The sequence below is a fragment of the Pteronotus mesoamericanus genome, unplaced genomic scaffold (assembly GCF_021234165.1).
Source record: "Pteronotus mesoamericanus isolate MK-2021 breed Mesoamerican mustached bat unplaced genomic scaffold, CSHL_Meso_final scaffold_118, whole genome shotgun sequence".
Lineage (NCBI taxonomy): Eukaryota > Metazoa > Chordata > Mammalia > Chiroptera > Mormoopidae > Pteronotus > Pteronotus mesoamericanus.
Window position 1 is genome coordinate 7646222 of NW_026555301.1, and position 16219 is coordinate 7662440.

The 16219-nt window shown below is 42.0% G+C and overlaps 1 protein-coding gene and 1 pseudogene across 2 annotated transcripts in view; one reads left to right on the forward strand and one right to left on the reverse strand.

The window, feature by feature from the left end:
• LDLRAD4 (low density lipoprotein receptor class A domain containing 4) overlaps positions 1–16219 on the reverse strand; it is a 658664-nt gene that overhangs the window by 623491 nt on the left and 18954 nt on the right. The window lies entirely within an intron of this gene.
• Positions 12933–14514, forward strand: LOC129081647 (chloride intracellular channel protein 1-like; annotated as a pseudogene).

Below are 16219 nucleotides of genomic sequence, written 5' to 3' on the forward strand. Positions count from 1 at the left end.
GTGAACCTTCAGTACACAGGTGATATGTTATTCTCTTCCTTAAACTTCCCTCTTGTAACAGGGTACAGAGCATGGGTCCCCTTAAAATAATATTTGGGTCCCCCAAATTCTGCAAAAAAGCACAGTGGATAGGAGAAAGGATGCCCAAAAAGTGGAAAGTATAGTATTTAAGGCACATTGCATAACAAAGGCAGATTAACAGCCTGTGCCTTCCTGAAGGGAGGAACTGTGGAAGCTGCAAATTGTGTGCGTGACTGTGAAACCATGCACAGGCAAAGTAACTTATGACATAGTGGAGGCGGAGGCTGGGTTGGTTGCTCATACATCATAGAGTGCCTGTGTAAGCTGAGGGGGCCAGTGCCCACCCTAGATGGATGCGCATGGCTGGGAACTCTTGCCCTGACTAAAGATGGCAGTCAAAAGAGGACCAAAGGCACTGGGGAGGTGACAAAATGGCAGACATTAATGCACCATAGGAAGAGATGGATGTTCAGCCATGCCAGCAGCTCTGAGTGGAGCACTTAAAATTGCATCAGGCTGAGAAATTTGGGGGAAGTCTGCCATGAGGTCAGGAGGTCTGCCTGGAAGTGTGCTTATAGAAGACAGCAGCAAAGCTGGCAGCGCTGCAAGGGACCTGCCTGGCCAAGCACACAGGCACACATGGCTGGCGTAAAGACAGTTCCAGAGGTGAGAAATTGATGCTGGAAGGACTCAGGCCTGTGCACTCCGACTCGTGAGAGATGCTTGGAGCTGAACTGTGATGGTGAATGCTGCACTGCAAACTTCTGCATTTCTGAAGGGTGTCGCTCTTTTGGTACAGGGTGGCGGAACCCTTGGTATGGGACTTTGGGGCTCAGTGCAAGCTCTCTCTCTGGGCTTTTGGCATTTGGATGTTCTGGGCCTCTAGCCCTTCTCCCCACACAGATGGGAGCACTAATGGAACCAAGAGATGCAAAACTCAGCAGGGGCTTAGGCCCCACATGGATGGGAGCCTGCTGCTGGAGGCAGGGAGAGTCCCATGCAGGGACACATGCCTCCATGGGCTCCAACATCTGAAAGACTAGGATCCAGGGTAACATGGCACATGGTTTCCTGAACCACTACATGGAGAATGAAGAGAGCACAGCCCAGATCCTGAAGAAGAGAATTGCTGCGAGAAGAGGCAACTCTGAAACCCACAAGTGCGCATGCCGGAGAGGATGGAGATCTGTTTTTGTGACTGGCTTAAGAACAGATAAGGAGATGGGGAACTTCTGGCATGGCTTTGGCTTGTAGCTTTTTGGGGAGCAAGTTGAAGTTCTGGGTCTCATGGGAGAGGAGGGCTCAGAGCAGGAGTGCCCTCAGCTACCCCAAGGTTGGAGCCCTATTAATAAAAGCCTGTTTCCTTCAACACAAATTGTTGGGTCATATAAATTCAAGGTTCCAAGTGACCAAAACCCAGTTTGCACTCTACATTCTAGTTGCAGGTTACACTCTAGCCATTTTTAAGCACTTGTCTAAAGAAACATAAATCTTGAAGTTATGAAAGCAAAATTTAAGTAAATATCCAAATTTATTACTCACAAAATACACCAGAAAATGATCACACTTCCAGTGATTTCACCATTGTCCCCAATGGGTATTTTATTAGCAAATTCCATTTTAATGGTAACCAAAAGAAGGATTTCATATAATTCACTGGTTAAGACAAATCAGGAGGTTAGAAAAGAAAACCCCTCCCATCACTTTAGAGATGTGCTTCTTCACTATCATGAGAATTATTTTTGAAGCACTGAAGAAAAGTAGGGCTACCTGTGACAAAGGAGTCTGCCCATCTGGACCTCAGCAGTTTGTGACTGTCTTGGTTGGAAAAAAATGAATTTGGGACAATGGACCTGCTTTTCTGAATATTAAGTAAACAAATGTAAAAGGAATAGAAACAGACATTGGAGATCTGGCATCTTCTCAGCTACCATCTGGTCAATGTATATGTTCTAATTTTAACCCACTCTCTAAAAAAAAACAAATTCTCCAGACATAGTGAAATGTTCTTTGGGAAATAAAATTGCCTCATTTCAAAACCACTACTATGAAGCATCCAGAGCCATTAAAAAGTACCCCATATGATTGTTTACTTTCTCATAATTTGCAAGGCCACAGGCTGCACTCTACACCCCAGACAGCCAATGCAGACATAAGCCATGAGCAAAAGGTGGATGGGTGATAGAGATGGGTCAAGGCACATCAACCATTATTAGTGGGAAAGCAACTATTAATGCATGCAATGTTATTATCAATGATGAGCTGATAGCATCACCCCGACTCTCACAGACATAAAAGAACAAAAGGACACACATAATTTCTCTCTATCCTAGCAATCATGAGAATGGCTAAATCTCAAGTTTATGCCTTAAAATTGGGCTTCTGATGATACTGTAAGGGAGAAGATTTTCAAAACAGAACTTTTCCACAGGAACGAGGCCATTTTCACTCTTTACAATTTAATTTATCAATTTAAAAACCAGACCCACAGCACACAAGCTTGGGCCCTTCTTGAGCTGGGACCATGAGGCCATGCACATCCTCCCAGACTCTTCCATTGCTACTTGATTAAAAGGCAGCACATTTTAACTGGAAATGATTTGTGACAGCTCATAAATAGCTCTGAAAACAAACCATTGTCAAAGGAGGTATTAACAAATTTGCACTTCTCAGGTTCCCACACAAGCAATTTTCTCATCATTCTGACAAGAGAAATGTTTAAGTAAAATGCAACAAACAGTTCTGAGATCTATGGGCAATGTTTTCCAAATATGTGCATCAACATACATCAAAGACCTATTTCATTTCAGCAATATGAATTATTTTCACCCCAACATGTGTGCCTGCAACACTGGGTGCCCAGACACCTGGGCTTGCCCCTCCATTCACTCAACCCCCACTCTGGACTCTCTCCTTAGAAAAGAGAAGGCTCTCTACTGCATGCCAAAACACACGCCATCTTACCAGGGGGTCTCATTTTCAAAGGGCTCTCGAAGAAAGCATATAAAAGGTGCCAGACTGCTGGAGATGCTATTGGCAATGATCTGTAACATAACCCTGTTCACAGCAGCTCCAAAGGCCTGCTGGCATTCATCGGATTTAAACCCAGCACCCTGACGAAATGCTGACCCTGAAGCAAGAAGTCTTCCGAAACACTTAAAATTGTTCTCACTCAGTACTTCTCAAACTTTAAGGTGCAGAAATTCCCTGGGGACCTTGTTAAAGGCAAATTTTGTTTTGTGGGTCAGGGTGAGTCTGAAAGTCTGTATTTCTACCACATCAGAAGAGGGTAACTCAGATAACAGAGCCGGGAAAGGGATCCTAATTTAAAAGAGGAGCCATTTCTACTCCCAACATAGAGAAGATCCACCTCAAATATAGGAGGATGTTTTTAGAGGAAGGAAATAGATTTAGATTCACCTAAACTTCCTGCTGCCATATTCAGGGCAGCTGATGATTCTGAATCCTGTCAACATAATCACTCTTCTAATTTCCGATAAAATAATTGAACATTAAAACTGTATGTGTACACAGTATACTTTCCTCTGAGGAATCAAATACTTTAAAGAGAATCTTTCTTGCAAAGAAACTCCATTTGATCCGCAGTCAACAATTAACACTCATAATGTCCTAAATAAGTGGTAAACTATCTTCTAAAAGGTTAGAAAGCACAAAGGTTAGGCAGAAACAAGATGACAACAAAGAGTAATAACAAAAGTTTGCCAAAATACTAATACTAATCCTACTAATAATAAATTGCCTTCTCAAAATAAAAAATGGTAATGAAAACTTCTTCTCTAATCTTCCCCATCCTGATGAAATACAACTCCAGTTGCTCAGGCAAAAACTCTGATGCACCCTTGTCTTTCTCAGGCCTCAGCCAATCCTCATAGCTCTACTTCCCAGGTCCTGATTCATTCTCTCCATCAGGACCACCCTGGCCTGAGAACCATCATTTCAAAGGACTCCATACTGCAACAGCCTCCTCTACTGTCACCTCACTTCACCTCACTTTACCAGTTATGAAACCTAAGCCAAGACACAACTCTGCTCCAAGCCTGGACTGGCCCCTTTCACAAGCCCTACAAGATCACACACACCCACACATGCACACATGCACCTGGCCTGTCCCTCTCACCTCCCCCTGCTCCTCTCCAGCCACATGACCTTGAACACTCCAGGCAGGCTCCTGCCTCAGTGCCTTTGCACAAAATTCCCTCTACCTAGAAATCTTCCCAATATGCACATGGGTCACTATCCTGGGCCCCTGCTCAAATAATACCTGACTAACAAGGCCTTACCTGGCCACTACACAAGGAACCCCACTTATTGTTAACAGTGGACCTTTTTAAATTAAAATAATTGGGTTTGTGTTCTCTTAAGTGTTTTATATATTTTTTCATGCTTGTTAACTTGTGGTCACTTTGTTTGGTGAGGCTCACTCTAGCTCAAACCAGGACCACATCGAGTTCTAGCACAGCCATAATGGAGGACAATATTGGATGTTATCTATGACAGCAAACACTTCAGCTAGAATTTTATACCCTGCTATGCTCCAGATCAGCTGCGCAGCCTCAACATAGACCTTGCCCTATCTGTGTCCAGCCTTCCTCATCTGTATGCTCAAGTGGAAACAGTTTGTCATCCCACTGCTTCAAACATTCCAATGGCTTCCCAAAGCCTACAAAATCCCATACAATCTCAAAAGAGAAAATCCTTAACCAGCCTGTGGGACCCCTTGCACCCTGCACACACTCCCTTCTCAGGCTGCTCCCCTGCCTGCATTGTGAGAACCGGTCCCCAGTCAGCTCTCCCCACATGCTTGCCAGAGAAGCAAGGACCCTCTCTCACTCACACGCTTGTCTTGGGGACTCTCTCCAGAGGCAAGTCTACATTTATTCCCAGGACTGCTTGCTCACTGCATTCTCCCTACTTTACAATCAGCTCCTGGGCTGTTGAGTGAGCAGGTGAAGAGGATCACCAGAAACTCACAGTTTCATGGGCAGTGACACCGGACTGTAAAGAGCCAGGTACAGCTCTGTGCCTGATCAAGAGCACTTGTGTTCATTTCTACAAAAAAAAGTAATAAAAATGATTGATTCTTATTGTTAGGCTTTTAAGAGGACAGCAAAAGATTGTTCTGAATTCTAGGTGTTTCTGTTTTCATTGACTACATTCCTTCCTTCCTTCTCTGTCTCTGTCCCTCTCCCTTTTTTTTTTTTTTTTTTTTGGCAGAATTTAAAGATAATAGACACCATACGTCCCATTACAAATCAAATCCCATTAGCACCACGTGTCATAATCAGTCCCAAAAGGAAGCTTGCCTGCTCTTATTAAATCTGTCATAAGAAAAATTTACTACCCACCCTCATGCTAGTTTATCCAGCAGGATTAGAAATTCCTGGGGGCAGAGCAGGGGTGAAGAAGGAAAAAAGGATTTTTAAAATATTACTCTTCCTAGATTCATATTACATCTCTATAAAGAAATGGAATCAATGACACATTCAGTGAACAGCCTAAACATACAGAAGCATAGGATAATGTGTTCGGCTTCCCTCACAACTGCCTCTGGTCACTTGTAGGCTCTGGCTCCTGCTGTTTGTTTCCCTAGTGCCACAGCTCTCCTGTGTCCTCAACAGCTGCAAATGTCTGAAACTTCTTCTCACTCCATGTTGCTCCTGTGTCAGCAGTCTGGACCCTCCATCCAGAGCCCAGAGAGCCCAGAGATCACTCAGACTTGGGAGCAGACACTGGGGAGGCAGTGTGCCAGTAATGAGCAGGCCTGGACCCTGGACATCTAGCTGCCCTGGCTGCCACACCAGCATGCGTTTGTCTCATGCCACCTGTTCCCTGAGGCCTCGTGGTGTGGGCAGTGGTTTGGAAAACTAGCAAAACTCCAAGATTCAAAATAAACAGAAGCCTAACAAGACTATATGGATACTACAGGGTGGGGGCAAAAGTAGGTTTATAGTTGTGAGTACATAAAACACAGTTCAATCTCACATTATTATTTATTAATTATTATATTATTCTCCATATGAACTGTAAACCTACTTTTGCCTCACCCTGTATACTAGGAACAAGCATTGCCTCTCTGCAGAGGGCCCAGATCCAGACATCTTTGTACAGACATGACCATGGATGTAGACAAGATGGCACAGGAGGCTGTTTTTAAACATTTCTCATAAACTTTACTTGTAAGATCAGCCAGTGGCATCTTAGTTTCCCACACTGGCTCCACCACATTGTTCAACAGTCTTCACACATTATACAATTCAGGTTATTTGCCACATGGGTCACAGCCATCTCTGAGATCCACTCTGTTAAGTGTGGACTGATGGATTCATATGAAGACACCATGCGACATCACAGAGATACAATGCCACATTTTTATGTAACAGGTATACAAAAAAATAAAATCAATATACACCTGTAATTCCTAATTCTTAAGATGACTAAGTATAGAGGTTGAACCATGTTGCCCACATCTACGGCAGTCCTAGTACCTAACACTGATTTGAGGGCCCACCAACTTCCAATGGAATGACTGCGGTGCCAGCCCTGTCACCGGTCTTGGGTTTCTATTTTTAATTGTAATAATATTAGCAATGATTACTGGAAGTATATCATGTATGTATCAAAGTCAACCTGAGGCCAGTCAGCTGGTAAGACCCAGGACCATGGCCTTCCCTTGGGTCCCTAGCACCCGGCAGTACCTGGCAGAATATGCAGAGTAAATAACTATTGAAGGAATAAATGTGTGTGTGCACTTGAGCTTCAGCAATGATGTCAATTTTTCATTAAAAACTTAATTTACAGCAAGGAAAGTTATTCCAATATGAGGAGGCATTCTAACACCTCCTGTTTCTCATTGGAAGATCCAAGTCCCCTTCAAACAATCATATTCCTATAGAATCACAAACAAAACATTTTTTTCAATTTGCCTGTTCGATTAGTCACTAGGATTGAGTTTACATATAAGCAACTAACTTGTTTTGAAGACCAGTAAGAAAGGCATCAGACTTCCCCAATAGCCAGCCACAAGGTCAGGAATTCCACATTTGGGTTATACAACTGCTCTTCAAGAATGCATCTCCTTAAAATGTAAATAACCCCAAGGGGTCAACAGTGAAAATATTAATAGCTATTAACGCCTTGGTGTGAGTAGTTTAGCACTTAAACCCATAAACCTATTTATTAGTAGACTGATGGTTCATTCATTCATTCATTCAACACACTATTACCAGATAATGGTAATTGGGAAAATGACTAGGACAGGCACCAGCCAATAACTAGAAAAAGAAAGACAACTCTGTCAAGAGAAATAGCACATTTGGAGCAAGGGGGAATTCTTCAACTTTTGTCATCCAAGGGTGACATTAAGGATCCTGGGCACCTAGGAAAGGTGGAATATGAAAGTAAGGGAGTTGTTCTCCTGTTAGACCTTGTGCTTTAGTCTGGCTCTTACAATCACACACTCTCAAGAAAATTTATTTGAAGTTAGAGAGGTTTTCTGAACCACTGGTTCACATTGAATAATAGACATAACTAGAAGTGATAAAGAAAAGCTCCGGAGTGAGTGTGTGTGCCAGCAGATCCTCTTGCAAATCCCTTGTATTTGGAACATTTTCTTGGAAACTCTGGCAGAAATCAGGGAAAAGATCAAATCCAATTATCATTTAAAGGTGCTTTTAATAGCAACTCCAGAGCATTAGGAAAGGACCATATGACAACACATGACAAACATGCAACTCAGCAGGCCTCAAATACACATGTGTGAAGGGTACTTGTGAGAGTCATGATCACTCGTTTAAGGCCAGCCTATTCAATAGGAAATGACAATTGTTGGGGATAAGTGAGATTAACCATGTTGATCACTGTTGAGAATGGGATTCACTTCACTGATCTCCACTTTTATAAAGTTTGAAATTTTACCATAATAAAAGGTTAAAATAAAATTGTTTAAAGAATAAAAAAGAGTAGTGGCTAAATGCAATGTAGCATATTGGATTAGATCCAGGAATAGAAAAAGGGCACTAATAGAAAAACTGGTGAAATCCAAATCAAGTCTGTGGTTTTAGTTAGTTTTTGATTCGTGATCAAACTACCACAATGTTAATGTGGTAACTGTACCATGGTTGAGTAAAATGCTAATACAGGCACACCTGGAAGATAATGCAGATTCAGCTCCAGACCACCATAATAAAGTGAGTGTCACAATAAAGTAAGTCCTAATCTTTTTACAACTAGAGGGTCTTGCCTTCAATTTGTACACATGCAACATCAATGAAGTTGCAAAGCTCTATAAAACGAGGTATGCCTGTATTAGGGGAAGTTGGATGAAGGCCTCATGGGAATTCTATACTATCTTTGTAACTCTTCTGTAAATCTACAATTATTTCAAAATAATGAAAGAAAACTTTTTTTAAAAAGTGGTAGCTTAATGAAAGGAGAGGGGTAGATTTTAAAATCCTGCAGCCTGAAAACATAACTCATAATACCTATTACCTCCTGGCTCCTAAAAAGTTAGCCAGGATGGAATTTAAAAGACTATCCGTGGAACATAAATAAATAAATAAATACATATATACAAAAAAGAAAAATCTACCAAATGAATAGAAATAAATAAATAAATAAATAAATAAATAAATAAATAAATAAATAAATAAAAGACTGTCAGTGAATTTTGGATATTAACCCCTTATCAGATGTGTCAGCAAACATGCTCTCCCATTCTGAGGGTTGTCTTTTTTATTTTGTTGATGTTTTCCTTTGCTACGCAAAACCTTTTTAGGTTTGATGTAGTCCCATTTGTTTATTTTTTCTTCTGTTTCCCTTAATTGATAAAGTACTTACAAAACTCAACACCAAGAAAACAAACAACCCATGAAAGGATGGGCAAAGGGCCTGAATAGACACTTCTCCAAAGAGGACATACTGATGGTCAATAGATGTATGAAAAGATGCTCAATGTCACCAATCATCAGAGAAATGCAAGTTAAAACTGCAAAGAGATACCATCTCACGACCTGTCAGAATGGCTATCATCAATAAATCAACAAACATCATGGGCTAGCAAGGATGTGGAGAAAGAGGAACCCTTTTGCACTGTTGGTGAGACTGTAGGCTGGTGCAGCCACTGTGGAAAGCAGCATGGAGATACCTCAAAAACTTAAAAATGGATCTTCCATTTGACCCACTAATCCCAGTTCTGGGATTATACTTGAAGTAAACCAAAACACTAATTCAAAAGAACATAAGCACCCCTATGTTCATTGCAGTATTATTTACAATCACCAAGACGTGAAAGCAGCCCAACTGTCCATCAATAGATGAGTGGATGAAACAACTATGGGACATTTCACAATGGAATACTACTCGGCCATAAAAAAAAGAAGAAAATTTTACCCTTTGCAACAGTATGGATGGACCAAGAGAACATTATGCTAAGTGAAATAAGCCAGTCAGAGAAAGACAAATACCATATGATTTCACTCATATGTGTAATCTAATGAACAAACTGAACTAACAAGCAAAGCAGAAGACTCATGCAATGAATACATATGCATTTGCTGTTCGGAAAAAAAAAATAAGTGCTTATAGATAAAAAGGCATCACAGACTTTCAGGTACAAAACTAACGTAGTATTTAAAATCTCAGTATTGATCATTTGTGATCTACCTGCAAGGCTATTTAATCCTGAGGTTATCATGTGCAAATGTTCTCATTTCTAAGTGTGACTAAGAAAATGTCAGAGTGCTGACCACCAATTCCTCCAAATAAACTGGCTGAATGTTGCAAGAGGAGAAGACAGCCTCTGACATAGATCACGCCACACTTCATCTCTGGAGGCCAATTTTCCAAGACACTGACAAAACAGGGAATTCTATCACTGTGGATCACGTTTCTTCACCCTGCCCACTCTAATTATCACCTCCAGCCAGTAAGCAGCAGGCCAGTCACCCAGTAAATGCTGAGGAATCTGCATTTTATATTATGTAGAGGCCAATTAAAAGGAAGCAACTGCACATAACCTCAGTGTTTGAACACCCATCAGTAGTAAACTGCTCTCCCTCTCTTCTTCACCAATGAAGCTCTTTATAGAAACCTGACCACAGATTTCTGTTAGTGTTCTAGACAAGGCATGGGAGAACTCCACACATGTCCCAAACTCAGGGCTGCAAAAACACACTGAATGCACATCACCAGGGGCCAGGCAGCTGAAGTCCTCAGGGCCGAGATCAGTGAGCACAGTCTGACCTCAATATGGGCAAAAACAGGTGGACCTGAGGGCAGTAACAGCCACAGAACACCTGAACCTATCCAGGCTGCCATCACAGCATCCTATGACATTAGCTCTTTAGTGAATGCTTTATGATGATCTTAGGCAATATGGGTTATATGAATTTATCATGCACTTTAATAAGCCTCTAAAAATACAAGGACCCAACCTTCATGCCAATCTTTGTTCACACATTTAATCCATTTTTAACAATGCATTTTTAATTTGCTCTTGAGCATCTACTTATACATCTGTCAGTGCCTGCCTTGTAATTCCAGACAGAAACCCACTCTGTAGAAGAGAGGAACTGACAGCAACAGTGTTCTGAGCCCTGAGCCTCACTACATGCTGGACATATTCTCAGCACTCTGCACACCCTTCCCTTGGTCCTCCTACCAGGCCACAAGCAAATAGATGCAGAAGCCAGAGAGGAAGGGAGGTAAAGAACAGGCCCACTCACATCTGAGCAGAGCTGTAAGGGCCTTTGCTCCGTCACCCTCAACAGAAGGCTAGGAGCTGCCATCTGTACATGATCTGGGAAACGATGTTTCTCTTTGCCCCTCTTGAAGCAGAAACCATCATCCTGTCTGCTCTCACCCTCTTTAAGGAAACAATGCTGCCCATATTCCTTAAGAATGTGTGGGCCATAGCAAGACATAGAACTAGGGCCCAAGATGTGGGCTTGAGGGACAGCTAACACCTTCCTGCCCTGTGATTTAGGCATGTCACTTAACTTCTCTGAGTCTTAGTTTCCACATTTGGAAAGACAGGATGATAATAATATCTGTATAGTAAGCATTTGGCCAATCTTATATAAATATTAATTAGGAGTAGCAGTATTTTCTGCTAGAATAAACTCAGAAAAACTTCAAGCATCTCCCAAAACTGACATCACTTAAATCCAATGTATGAATAAAAAACTCTCCCCTCATTTCCCTGTCTCACCTCAAATCTATCCCATCATCCCTGGGATTTCATAAGGACTCACTGATGGTGAAGCTGGGGTGCTATTAAGCATGCCCCCAAGGTTCTAGGCATGGCATTATTGGGCCCTTCCTAGGGTTCAGGACTGGCTCAATGACACCCATGGTACTTTCAAGTGCAGGGACATGTGATCCCAAAAAGTCAGAGACACCCCTGCATACATGCTTCATGCATACCATTCACCTACGAAATCATTTTCAATGTTTTCCTCTTATGGCACTCACTACTTAACCCATCGCCTCTACCAAATGTCCACTGAACTGAGACAGATGATAGGACTCTCCAAGAATCTCGTGTGCATAAGAAGTAACGCCACCAAAAGTGATAATGTCCACAGGACAGTTAATTCATATGCTTATGTTTTCCTCTTATAAAGAGCCTATCAAAACTGCTAATGAGGCATATGACACACACTTTCTAAATATTTATTAAAATTAACATTAAAATGAGTGCTATCACATGTCCATGAAGATAGAAAATCCCAACCATAGGGTCCATCCATAAGCTGTGCTAGAAGTTCAAACTACACAGAGGAACATTCAAACATAAAACTTGCTATGCATATGTGCACACACGTGTTTCTGAATGAGTATATAAGTATGTGTATGTGATGTGTCTGGGAAGACAGGAGAGACCTAAGCTGTTTTTTTTTTTTTAATTTTAGACAGAGGGGAAGGGAGGGAGAAGTAGAGGGAGAAAAACATCAATGCATGGTTGCCTCTTGGCATCCCCTCACTGGGGACCTGACCTGGCCCACAACCCAGACATGTGCCCTGACTGGGAATCAAACTGGCAACCCTTTGATTCGTAAGCCAGTGCTCAATCCACTGAGCCACATCAGCCAGGGCAAGACCTAAGTTTTTTATGTCAATACTTGCCAGTGTAAAAGTAAGTAATTGTATTAACCACAGTATATTCCATATGGATCAATAAATAACTTTTAAAGAGTTCAAAGATTAATTAGTAATTATAATGACAAAAAGAGAGGTATGGGTACGTAATACAGAAAACTGGGGGCCTTTACCCTACCATTAATATAATTTATGCTTGGCAATTAAATTAAATTTAATTTAAATTTAACAGATGATAGATAGATGGTTGAAGTTGGGGAAAGCAGATGAATAGATGGGTGGGTGTGTGGGTCAGCAGAGGGACAGATGGATGGATGCTGATAGAAAGTTCCAAGTGCTACCTCCATATTTTGTCTTGTTTTCCGTCCTTGCAGTTTAAGAGACATTCTTACACCCACTGTACAGAAGTTAGTAAGTGCCCAAGGTTAAGAGCAAAAAGAGGCAGAGGCCAGAAACAACTCCACATTGCATGGGCCTATGGTAAGGTGGCCTTACCCCTTTAGAAAGTCAAGTTGTAAAGTGCTCTCAAAAAAAAACATGGCCTGCTTGGAGAATTAAGATCAGCTGGTGTCAGACAAAGAATCTAAGCGGGGATGTCCAACCTTTTGGCGTCTCTGAGACACACTGTAAGAAAAGTTGTCTTGGGCTACACATAAAATACCCTGTGACACATAATCACAGAAACATCTCATGATATTTTAAGTAAACATATGATTTTGTGTTGGGCCGACTCATAGCTATCCTGGCTGCATGTGGCCCACAGACCGTGGGTTGGACACCCCTGAAAGGGCTTCCAGCATGAAAGACAGCTCAGAGGCATTCAAATAAGGGATACAGAAATGAAGGCTGTGGGAACAAAGGTACAAAGATGGAGAGCACACACTGGGAGAGCTAACTAAGCCTCACAGACAAGCAGATGAGATGCTCGCACCAAAACAGAGAGAAGGCAAGGAAGCTGCCAGCACTGCTGCTTCCAATAAATGAGATGACTAAACAAGATGACAGTGATCATTTGGAGCTAAAGGGGACTCTAACTATTTAACAGCTGAAATTAAGTTGGGACAAGTGGGGTCAGAGCTGAGAGGAAGGCCAAAGAAAACTGTTAAGAGGAGATTAAAATAAACTACTTGAAAATTATTTTTATTAGAATTAATGAAACAGCATACCTTTTTCATTTAGTTCCTACTTCTTCTTTAAATACTAAATAAACTACAAAGTGTTCAATGATTATCATATTTTAAAAAGTAAAATATTATCAATCCCTGTATTACTGCTCTGAAAATCCATTTCTTAGTGAAAATAATTAGTAAGTGCTTGAAGGTAGTTTTTCTACATCTGAATAAAGTCTAAAAGCTCTTGCCTGCCCTTCCACAATTAGATGTCACTAATGACCCAAACACAGCTCCAGGCCTGAACCAAAACACCAGTAGAACCTAAATGACCTCTTTGGAGCACGCCCTAAAACCTAATGGCTTACCCGTAAAAGAAATGTAAACTGGTATTGGGGTGACTTAAAATTTACTTCTCTCAGGTATAACTTTAAATACTAAAATTCTAAACAAAATTGTTTCAATGGATGTTCCTGGACACTTGTAAATAAAAGATTCTAATAAGTCAGTATGTCTGAAGTACTTTAATATAAAGCACTTCAATAAAGCTATGTTCACCCCATCACAACCATGGCTGAAGAACAACCACAGGTCGAATCGTTCATAAAGGCCGGCAGCGATGGGGCCAACATTGGGAACTGCCCCTTCTCCCAGAGACTATTCATGGTGCTCTGGCTCAAGGGAGTCACGTTCAGTTCACCACCATTGACACCAAGAGGCAAATCGAGACAGTACAGAAGCTGTGCCCAGGAGGACAGCTCCCATTTCTGCTGTATGGCAACAAAGTGCAGAGAGGCACCAACAAGATTGAGGAATTCCTGGAGGTAGAGCTGTGCCCCTCCCAAGTACCCCAGGCTGGTAGCTCTGAACCCTGAATCAAACATTGCTGGCCTGGACATATTTGCCAAATTTTCTGCCTACAAGAACTCAAATCCAACACTCACTAATAATCTGGAGAAGGGGCTCATGAAAGCCCTGAAAGTTTCAGACAATTACTTGACATTTCCCCTCCCAGAAGAAGTGGATGAGACCAGAGCTGAGGATGAGGGCATCCCTCAGAGGAAGTTTCTGGATGGAAATGAGCTCACTCTGGCTGACTGCAACCTGTTGTCAAAGCTCCACATAGTACAGGTGGTGTGTAATAAGTACTGTGGATTCTCTATCCCTGAGGTGTTCCAAGGGAGTGTGTGCGTTCTTGTGCAATGCCTACGCGCAGGAAGGGTTTGCCTCTACCTGTCCAGATGATGATGAGATAGAGCTGGCCTAGGAGCAAGTGGCCAAGGCCCTCAAAGAAACTCCTCCTGGGTCTCTCTCACTGCCCCTCCATTTTTCTCCACAAAGGCCCCCAAGTGGTTTGCACTTGGTTACCCAATGAACACACTCCAAACTGTCCAATGGAAAGTGAATTCTAGAGCACTTGTCCAGGACTGCCTCTGGGGAATGAGGGGAAGGAATGGGGGATCTGGGTGAGATTTTTATTGTGGGTGGGTTGGGATTGGTAGGGCAATGTATTTCAGGAATAAAATACAGAATGGAAAAAAGCTGTGTTCAAACTCATATTTTCTTTTTCCTAAAAACCCTCAATATCTTATTCTTTAACATTATATGTATCTTTGTAGCTGTCTTTAAATCACTTCTAGAAGAAACCTGGGCATGCATAAAGAAAACAATAGTATGCAACTGGTATACAAAGAATGAATCCAAGATCTCCTATGGGATATATTTTCTGGTAGAGGCACAGGTCTGAGCTACTCTTAAACATGATGAAACTAGACCCTGGGGCCCAAGTCCTATTCCCACAGCAGAGGGTGACAGGTAACAGGAGCCATACCATATATCACAACAAGGTCGTCCTGTCTCCTGCAAGTGGCAGATGGTACCAATGTATTAAGTCCAGAAACCCAACCTACTCTGACCTTTGTGGTATACAAGAGGCTCTGTGATGTGAACCCTGCAACATTTATTTTTGATTACATTAAAATACAAAGATACATCAGACAATAGGGTAGTTGTCTTTAAAACCTCAACCTCCAGCAAGAATGGTTTTGGAATAGGATATCCTTAATAATGCCCCATAAAACCAGCATCCAGAAGGCTCCATCATGAGGTGAACAGGGAAGCGGTGGTAGAGGAGCAGTATTTTCCTACTGAAGAAAGAGCAGTTTGCAGCACCACTTCAGCAGGAACACCAGCATCTGGAGGGCCACCCCTGCATCATCCAATTGGTCAGTCAGTGTAAGACGCTGTCAGGCCCACAAATAGCAGCCTTTTGGCAAGAAGGCCTCAGGGAGTGAATTCACCACTGCTTCCTCTGCTCCTAATGTTAGTCCCTCAGACACACAACAGCCCAACCACACTGAAGTTGATTTAACCACAGTTATATCTCTCTCCAGGAGCGATCTCTACTACATCTCAGTTCACAAAGCATTAACTTTTTTTTTTCCAGAGTAATGCTGAATGTTAGAATTGCTGGAGAGCCTCTGTAAGGTTACCCCTGAAGAATATTCTGGCTGAACCTCTGCATACATAGACAGCAGTAGAAAATCACACAGGAAGAACTACATGGCGAGTGTTCAACATTATGCACCTTTGGGTCCTCATAAATTAGCACAGTGCCATGTGATATGCCCAAGAGGATACATATAAAGAAGTCAGGGACTGAGTTTGCCAAAGCAGGGTCAATTTTTTAGGCAAGAAGCATGACACTAGGTCACTAACTGCCAATTATCCCCAAGGCTGCTGTGTCTCACCTGTCTAGTCTCCCCAGTCACAGAAGACCTACTATGTACTAGGCCCTATGGTGAGCACTTGGATGCTCAACATAGTACACAGTACAGACCTTGATGGCTCAGAGTTCATGTTCTATGGGGAAGGCAGACATGACATGTACACACAATGCATGTAAACACAAGTGCAAGCATACACATGCACACTAAAATCAAACTCTGAGGAAGCACTGGAGAGAGAGGGGA